The following is a 7,027-nucleotide window of genomic DNA, read 5'->3' on the forward strand; positions in this document are numbered from 1 at the left end:
CACACACACACACACACAGAGTGACTGTGCTGTGTGTACAGAGAAGAAGTAAGGGGAAGGGATAAGAGAGGGAGTTAGGGTGAGTTGTTTTTGGTAAGGTTTATGAGTTTCCTTTGCTCTGTCACCAGTCCCATACCTTGCCTTTGCCTAGGCAGTAACTTGCTGCTGGTGAAGGTGACAAGTTATCAGAGAAAATTCACTTTGCAGGCTGTTGATTTAATTCCCTTAGAATCTCATTCACATATAATTTTATTAGACTGTACATTGAAGCCAGTTCATTTCCTGAAACTGTATTATCCTAATCAAGTAGATTCTGCTGAAGCAGGAAGGATTAAATGAGATTGTTCTTATACATGTCACTAACTAATTGCCTTGGCAAGGATTAATTTAAGTTTTTGCTTGGACTTGTCTTAATAACTGAAAGCTTTTGGTGATGTTCTGCCTGTAGTTTTCTTTGTAGGTGGTTGGAAGTAAAGAAGGCTTTATATTCATAATCAAATAATAGCAGGAATAAAAAATGCTTTGACTTCTTTTATCCTAATTTACCCTAATACCTCTCTATTTTTACTTGTGGAGATGATAGATTTGCATTGAGCCATGGTGATTTTATTAGAGACAGGCTGATTGAAATAATAGGCCATCATCTTAGATGTATTAGAAGTGAATTTCAATTCTGATTTTTATCATTTGTCTTTGTTACCAATAGTGGGTTTGTTACCAATTGGACTGTGTTTTGAACCTTCCCAACAAGCTGAGGTTAGACTTAACAAAATGGTAAAATATTTTGGGATTTATTAATGCAAAGTGCTTTTGGCTGATGTAGCACTTATGACTGAAAATCATTTGCGTTGGTCTTACATATAAAGTAGTGAACGTTAGAAACATGTCATCAGTGAGGAAATCCCTCTATAACTGGAAAAAGTGTCGAAATAATTCATTTAAATCTTATTTTCTACAACTAAAAAGTAATAAGAATAAAGTGAATTCATCTCTGTGGTCATACTCAACGATAAGAGTGCTATGGAATACAAATGATTTGTACCTATATTTGTTTAAGTTTTGAGTATTTAAACTTCTAGTTGTGATGAATTTAGCACATTACAAAAGCTAATAATGAGATACTTGTAGTAAAGACTTAATGCTTTTTTTTTTTCCCTATGAGAAATAAGTTTTAGTTCATGTGGTAAATTCTTAAGAATTATTTGGGAATGTGTTACAACAAAACATAATTTTAAAAAACCACTAAAGATATTTCAGAAACAAGTGCTGACCATTTTTGCAAAATCTTGTTTTATTTTTATAAAAGAGATAATACTTAAGGTAAATATAATAATCATTTACTCTTTCAAAAAGATTTCCATGTATGCTGGAAATTGGTCAACAGATGACTTTGATATCTTTTGTCTCTCTTTGTGTATTTATCTCGTTATTATATATGAAGGGAAAGAAGCCATTTCACTTTTCCTGTTAGCTTTCCCATTATTGTCATTACTGTAATTTATGAGGACTCAATTTCAGTTGATAATAAGCAAAGTTCTGGTGTTTTTCTTTCCTTTTTCTGAAGCAATGTAGCCTTCCTCTCTACCCAGCGCTAATGGCATTGTCTTTGAGATTCTTTTGCTTCACACTTTTTTTTTTTTAATGACGTGACATAAAATTGATAAAATGTGGGCCCTCCTTCGGGCGCAATGGGTTAGGACACAGCATTGCAAGCTGATTGCAGCCGCTGTAGTACAAGTTCAATCCCGGGCCCGGAGCTGATCCATATGGTGCGACAGACCTCTTCTGACCTGCCCACTGCTCCCCTCAGCAGTGTACTTTATCAGTCGGGCTGTTCTACCCTCTGCTCTGTCTCTGTCTCTGGTGAAGCCTCTCGCTGTCCCTACACCTCTGGCCTGTACCCTAGCTCTGTATGCATAAATAAATAGATCTTTTTTTTTTTTTTTTTAAAGATTTATTTGTACATACAGAACTGGGGTACAGGCCAGAGACTCAGGGGAAGTGAGAGACTTCACCAAAGACAGAGTGGGGAGCAGAACAGGCAGATCAACGAAGTACACTGCTGAGGGGAGCAGTGGGCGGGTCAGGAGAGGTCTGCCACGCCATGTGGTCTCCTCCGGGGCAGGCGGGAATCGAACTCATGCGGAAGTGGCTTTAGCTTCTCAGTGCAGTGCTTTAACCCGCTGCGCCACCAGGGAGGGCCTAAATAGATCTTTTAAAAAAATTATAAAATGTCTTAAAAAATTTTTGTGAAGATTTAATTATTTATCCATTCAGAACTGGGGTACAGGCCAGAGGTGTAGAGGCAGCAAGAGGCTTCACCAGAGATAGAGCAGAGAACAGGCAGACTGATGAAGTACACTGCTGAGGGAAGCAGCGGGCAGGTCAGGAGAGGTCTGTGGATCAGCTCCCCGGCGGCGGGGATCGAATTCATGCTGAAGTGTCTTTAGCTTCTCAGTGCTGTGCTTTCAACCCACTGTGCCACCAGGAGGGCCCGAAAATGTATTTTTAGTGATAACAGTTTAAAGTGATTGTCATTTGTCATTTCTGATACTGTTGGAGAGTAAAACACAGCCTCAGTCCTAATGTTACTCTGCCCAAAGTGAGAGACGAAACAAGTACATGTGGTTGTTTGTTTGTTGCATCTTTTATTTAAAGCTTTCAGGTTTGCCTCATCAGTCTTTTTGTGCAGCTACCAGCAGCCTTGTTTTATATTCTCTGCTTTATAGTCTCTCTGTAACTTCAGGTCTGGTCCTTCTTCCAAAATAAATACTGATGAATAGTTGATTTGGGAAAGAAATCAGAGAGCACCAAGACTGTCTCTACTTGAAATGACTTAGGCAAAATGTTGGGAGTAGTCCATTACTTTCCCTGCACCTGCTTTTGAGCTTACATGGGAAGGGAGCTGTTAAACTGAGGCAGGATAGTCCCAAGGCCAGAATGTCAACACCACATCATAAAAGGTGATAATAATTATGACAAGTCCTATTATTTCCATAGTTTGGATGGCATATGTTTTAGTCTTCATTTTATCATTCTAACTACTCTAGATAGGTAGATATTGCCTCCATCTTCCTAATAAGAGGGATAATGTGACTTGTCCAAGAAGATACAATTAACTGTACATCTCAGAGATGGGCAATCCAAAAATGCTGTGTCTCGACAGGCTGCTTATTTGTTTAAAATCATCTGCTACAGTTCATCAGTGTGGTTCAATTTGACTCATCACACACAGGCATTTTGGAGCTCTCTCTGAGTTGGGGAACTCTAGGTCTGAATCACAATGCAAGCAGAATTTGCCTTTGCCCTCTTACTTCTGCTATTTAATTGTAGTCATAACTGTATCCTTTATCCAGTCAACTCACAGTTAGCCAGCCATGAGAATAAGTGGCCCAAATTCAAGATTGTTGTAGAAAATGTCAAGTATAATTATTTGGGGTGTCTTTCATTCTGAAATAGGATAAGGTCAAATGAATTAAAATACATAACAGATTTAACCTAAGTTAAGAAAAACAAATAATTGCCAGAAAATGATTAACTACAGTTCTAGGAAACAGAGGTTTTTGAAAGTCACTGAAATTAGAAAAAAATTATTCAAATATCTTTATTTTTCTTTCAGTGGATTGTACATTCAAATTTGAACACAGAGAATTACTTAACAGAAAATGTGGCCCTTGAAAATAGGGCATCTGAAGTAAATTTAAACTAATGCTATAATGTCTTTTGCAGAAGAGGTTATTTTTAGAAAAAGAACAATGTCTCAAATGGCAAGATTTCATCTTTTTTTTAATAACGGAGTAGTATTCCACTGAGTATCACTTTTTAAATCTGTTGGAGGAATTATGCTAGGTGAATTAAGTCAGAAGGAGAAAGACACATAATGACTTATTGTATTCATATGTAGAATATAAAGAAACAAAACAAAGGAACAGGCAAAACTCAAACAAAAGAAACTAAGAATCTGACTGCATAATTGAAACTATCAGAAGGAAAGCATGGGGGGGGTGTGCCTAAATTGGGAGAGGGGGCCCTATGGAGTATGGTGGATGATTATGGGTGCCTTGGTGGTAAGTGTGGAGTCATATACAGCTGGAAAGTTGTGAACCTATCCCCCCTAAATCATACACTGTACTATAAGCCATGGTTACCTTACAAATTATAATACAGTTTAAGAAATTGAAAAGGAAACAGATTTCTCCTCCATTTCTAGGAAAGCATCAGGTAGAGGAATCGTGAATGTCACCATTACTTGCCTAGTAGCAATAATTATTTTAATTGATGTTTTCTCAAAATTGCCATGTTTATGTGCATAAATTAAATTATTCATTTTTTTGTTGAAACATAATACATAATGTATCCCATTTTAATATGCTCTGTGCTGACTAGAAGACTTCAGATTGATTTAAGCTTAATTAAAAAATTTCTTTTAGTTTAGATAAAATAAGTTACTGTAATATCTTTGTACATAGAGAAGTTGCATATGTGCATGATAGATTTTCTAAGTTAGAATTCTGACTTTATTGCTTATTTGCTATGTGACTTTGATGAACTTACTTCACTCTCAAGAGTCTCAGTCTCCTCATCTGTAAAATGGACATAGCAGTTAAACCAGTTTTATAGAATTGATGTGGAACTGGATCAATAATACAGTTTAAGTACATAGAGTAACATTAGTGTTATGAATATGTAGTCTTTTGTGTCTAAATACTGTCATTCAAAATCATGTTTGTAAGATTCTTGTATATGTGAAAGCATACAAGAATGTTGATCAATCATATTGTTGTATATGTTCTATTTGGATAAATGTAATACAGTTCAATACATTGTTTTAGGGCATTTAAATGGCTTCCAGTTTTTGTCTATAGAGATAATCCTTTACTACAAACATTATTTGTTTGTTTTTGCTGTTATGCATGGTTGATGCTATATACTTAAAAGTTGAGTTGTTTGGTCATAGGGTAAAACTATTCTACCTTTTGGCAAAATAATGTTGCCAAGATTTTTCTGAAGGCTATTTTTTCAGTTTTCTAAAGTGGTTGTTCCAATTTACCTTCCACTAGCAATGAGTGATCCAGTTGCTCTATAATCTCATCCACACTTGACATTTTTGTCTGTTATTTTATGTCATAAATGATGTTGGTATTGTACTTAAATTTGCTTTCCCCTGAAGAGTAAGGAGGATAGTGGCTTTTTTTATATATGTATGGGCAACTTTCATTAATTTGAGTGGTAGAAAACAAATAGATGTTTTTAGATGTAGTCTTTTACAAAGGATTTCTTTTGGCAGAAGATGGTGGTTTGGGAGGGTGAAATTTTTTATTTTCATATTGGTGTGCAATATGGATAATTGTGACCCTGTTGCTTAAAAACATACTAAAGGAGAATAGAAACTAAATTACTGCCTCTCATGGTAATTTGGAGATTTTTGAAAGGAATGACAGTGTAACAAAAATGAATCAGAGACTTTTTGAACATGTGAATATAGAAATGAAGAAACAAAAATCAGTGGGATATAATTCACCAAGAACTTCTTTGTTCTTAAAAAAACAAGAAAAAAATTTATAGAATTTTTGACATTTTCTTCCCTTAACTAATGTAACATTGCATTATAATATTGTATGTTTCAAGTATTGATCTTTGAGAATCAGCATATGTAGGTGCATTAAGTTTACCATTAAGAATTCAAAAATGGGGCCTCCCTGGTGGTCTGTGGGTTACGTCTCAGCACTATCACTGCTGCAGCCTGAGACTGATCCACAGCCAGGGAGCTGACCCACACAGCAGACTACTCCTTTTCTCCCACTGCTCTCCTCAGCTATGGATTTCAGTCAGTTTGCCTGTTCTGATACCTAGTCTCTCTCTGGTGGTGAATCCTCTCATTCCTGCACCTCTGGCCTAAACCCCAGTTTTTCTTTACCAAAAAAAAAAAAAAGAAGTTCAAAATGCCCTTCATTAACAAATGTATTTTGGAGCAATCAGCTTAGTAAGTGGATCTGTCTCCTCAGTAATGTTAGAAGCCTGTGAAGTGTTTAGTATGCACTGGAGGTTCCTTGTATCCTCACAATTATAAATTAGTTGGTATTAAAACATAGAATTATGACACTTTCCTACTTTGTGGGTATGTGTGAAAAGATGGGCAAGAAAACAGTTGCACATTAGTTAAGGTAATTAAACATATAATAGGGGAGTCATTTCACTAAAGTTGAAAAGCTAACTTTTATCGAAGAGAGATCTCATCTCACTTTCCTACTTTATTTAACTCTGTGCTGTTTCTTTTCCATAAACTCTTCACAAAATCATGTTATATACATATTGATGATCTCTTTCAAACATCATAAAAACTGGTAAATGTCATTATCAGTGGAAAAATATTGACTGTGTGTTAATGAGCAAGAATGAGTAACGCTATGTAGGTAGCCTACCAATTAATGACTATTATGAGGTACCATGTGGTTCTCCTTAATGATCTTTAGCAAAATATCAATCTACTGTTAATTAGTTGTAACAGGGAGCTGGCATGCCAGGAAAAGGTAGGGCAGAAAAATCACAGGACGGTGACTGTCATCAAGTTTCAGCTGCTGAGTCTTCTACTCCCCACTCCTGAGTAGTGTAGTATGTTTGATTCTTTGTTTTTATTCCATTTCATCCTGAAATAGCATTTTAGATGTCTCAACTAAAAGCAATGGATGTGTGGAGTCAATATCCATTCAAACAAAACAAAACATAAAAATGCCTTTCCTTCCCCCAAACTTTTAGTCTCTGTTTTTGTAGTAGAAACCTCTTAATATATCCACTCAAAAGGGAGCACAGGCTTTACCAGTGTGGTAAATGATGCATAATCTCCTGGACTTTTCATTTAGAAATAATTCTGTGTTAACTTTTTAAATCACTGTCTTTTATCCACTGTGTTGTTTATTATATTATCTCTTCCCTCTCAAAGGTTATTTTGGTGGTTTCCAAGTTGTTGTCTTAGAATAATTGTTTTGCAGAATATCTTTCATAAATAACTTTGGTGCACTTTTTTTTT

At 35.8% G+C, this 7,027-nt stretch overlaps 1 protein-coding gene across 3 annotated transcripts in view; it reads left to right on the forward strand.

Moving 5' to 3' along the window:
* Nucleotides 1-7,027, forward strand: part of NELL2 (NEL-like 2 (chicken)) — a 334,876-nt gene that overhangs the window by 92,898 nt on the left and 234,951 nt on the right. The window lies entirely within an intron of this gene.

This window comes from Condylura cristata, unplaced genomic scaffold, assembly GCF_000260355.1.
Source record: "Condylura cristata isolate star-nosed mole 26May11 unplaced genomic scaffold, ConCri1.0 scaffold00004, whole genome shotgun sequence".
Classification (NCBI taxonomy): domain Eukaryota; kingdom Metazoa; phylum Chordata; class Mammalia; order Eulipotyphla; family Talpidae; genus Condylura; species Condylura cristata.